This window comes from Oryctolagus cuniculus, chromosome Y (genome assembly GCF_051225735.1).
Source record: "Oryctolagus cuniculus isolate XC-2025 breed Fujian yellow rabbit chromosome Y, ASM5122573v1, whole genome shotgun sequence".
Lineage (NCBI taxonomy): Eukaryota > Metazoa > Chordata > Mammalia > Lagomorpha > Leporidae > Oryctolagus > Oryctolagus cuniculus.
Genome location: NC_142889.1, coordinates 1,066,377 through 1,069,399, shown reverse-complemented (window position 1 = coordinate 1,069,399; position 3,023 = coordinate 1,066,377).

Here is a 3,023-nt window from a genome sequence, read left to right as displayed (position 1 = left end):
TGGTCAGTGGTGTGTCAATTTTCTTTATTTTTTTAGAAAAACAACTCTTTTTACTGATCTTTTTTTGTTTCAATGTTGTATATTCTCTAATTTTAATTATTTCTTTCCTCATACTAATTAAGAATTTGGATTGTTGTTTTTCTAGATCCTTGAGATGCACTGATAGCTCATTTGTTTGATGACATTCCAATTTCTTGATGTAGGCACTAATTGCTATAAACTTCCCTCTTTAACACTGCTTTTGCTGTATCCCATAAGTTTTGATATCCTGATTTGTCATCTTCATTTGTTTCCAGGGATTTTTTTTTTTTATTTCTCTTTTGATTTCTTCTATGACTCACTGTTTGTTCAGGAGTGTGTTATTCAGTCTCCATGTGTTTGTATATTTTCTAGAGATGCTTAAGTTTTTAATTTCCAGCTTCATTCCATTTTGGTCAGAGAAGATACATGGTATGATTTCAATTTTTTGAATTTGATGAGACTTGTTTTATGGCCTAGAATATGGTCTCTCCTAGAGAAAGTTTCCTCCATTGATGAAAAGAATGTGTATTCAACTGTGGGAGGAAATGTTCTGTAGATATCAGTTAGGTCCAGTTGGTCCATAGTATAGATTAGCTCTGTAGTTTCTTTGTTGATTTTCTGTCTTTTGATCTGTCCATTGATGAAAGTGGGGTGTTGAAGTCCCCCATTACTATTGTATTGAAGTCTATATCACTCTTTATATCCAATAACATTTACTTTAAATAGCCAGGCACCCAGTCATTGGGTGCCATATACATTTATTAAAGTCACACCTTCTTGTTGAATAGACCACTTAATCATTACGTAGTGCCCTTCTTCGTCTCTTTTAATAGTTTTTGTGTTGAAGTCTAGCTTGTGTGATATTAGGATCTGCCCATTATTCCTTTCCATTAGCATGGAATACCTTTTCCCAGTCTTTTGCTTTCAGTCTGTGTGTATCTTTGTTGGTGAAGTGTCTTTTTTTGTAGGCAGCAAATAGATGGCTCTTGTTTTTTAATCCATTCAGCCAGTCTGTATCTTTTAATCAGAAAATGTAGGCTATTTACATTCAAAATTATTACTGATAAGCAACAATTTGGTCCTACCACCTTTCCATGCATATTCCTATTGTTTACTTTGGATTTCCTTTGTACTTTTACTAGATTTTCTGCCTTTACATTCTTTCATAATGATGACTATCATTTCCTGTTTTTGTGTGTAGTACACACGTAAGAATCATTTGTAAGGCTGGACAAGTGGTGGCAAATTATTTCAATTTCTTTTTTAGAAGGTCTTTATTTCACCTTCATTTAGAAATAAGAACTTTGCTGGGCACAGTATTCTGGATTGACAGTTTCTTTTAATACTTGGACTACGTCTGTCCATTCTCTTCTAGCCTGTAGGTTTTCTGATAAGAAATCAGCTATTAGTCTAATTAAGGATCCTCTGAAGGTAATTTGGCATTTCTCTTGTGCACACTTTAGAATCTTTTCTTTATGTTTTACTGAAATGTGAAAGTTTGACTGTAATGTATCAAGGCAAAGGTCTTTTCTGATCAAGTCTATTAGGAGTTCTATGTGCTTCCTGTACTTGGATGTCCTTTTATGCAAGTTTTCTGGTATTATTTCACTGACTAGGCCTTCTAATCCATTCTCTCTTTCCATGCCTTCAGGAACTTCTAAGACACATTTGTTGGGTCATTTGATAGTATCCCATAAATCTCCAACACTGTTTTCAGTGTTTTAGTTTTTCAGTTTTTAGCAGATTCAATAAAGTTCATAGATATGATTTTAAGAATTTAATGGTATTTCATTCCTCCTTCTCTTCCCCTCCCTCCTCCTTCTTTTTCCTTCCTTCCTTCCTTCCTTCCTCCCTTCCTCCCTTCCTCCCTCCCTCCCTCCCTCCCTCCCTTCTTTCTTTCTTTCTTTCTTTCTTTCTTTCTTTCTTTCTTTCTTTCTTTCTTTCTTTCTTTCTTTCATTTTTGAGATAACATATTTTAAATTTTCATGACAGTCAAGGGATTAATGCTCCACTTAATAAAGAGTTCAAGAAGTAAAAAGTCAAAAGGCCCTAGTTGAGTGTAAATACAGGCTAGAGCTATAAACAATAGTCAAACAGAAGAATGGCCATTTCATCCACATATAGCAAATTTCAAAGTTATCATGGGTCATTAAAAACTATAGTAGTCTAACATAGTTAATCATTGGTTTGACAAAGGTATAAAGCAAAGTTTGACAAAACCATATTTGCAGCTATACTGATACACATAGGCAAAGTATTGTGTATTTCTTCAAGTATGAAACAAATTATGACATTAGTACTGCCCTCTATGGACTTATGATCCACATGTGAAGATAAGAGGAAGAAATATTACAGAAGTAGGGTTCTAGGGTAAGGGTATCAACAGGAAAGATCAATATACTGATACTCAAAACATTTCAAAATATAGCATATACGTATGTGTTCTTCAGAGTCTATGTTATGGTTCTTATCTTGGCAGGTTTGCAAAATTAATCCTTGTTAATGCCCCAAATATGTTATTAATCAGATATATGACATACTGTATAATACCCAAGAGCCTGCTTGATATAAACAGAATGAAAATATAGCTATTGGGCTGCCAACTCACCATGTAGACCTGAGCGGTGGATAAGTTTCCTGGATGCATTTTGCTTGGGCGGGTTCCATGATAAACGTGATACTAGGATTACGGAATCAGCCAGGTGACCAAGAAGTATTCAGTACAGCAGTTAAGATGCCGCTTGAGGGGGCTGGCACTGTGACATGGCTGGTAAAGATGCTGCCTGCAGTGTTGGCATCCCATATGGGCAACTGCTCGAGTCCTGGGTGCTACACTTCTGATCCAGCTCTTTGCTAATGTGCATGCCTAGGAAAGCAGCAGGAGATGGTCCAAGTCATTGGGCTCCTGCACCCACATGGGATACCCAGAGGAAACTCCTGGCTCCTGGCTTCAGATCAGCCCAGCTCTGGACATTGCAGCTGTTTGGGAAGTAAAACAGCAG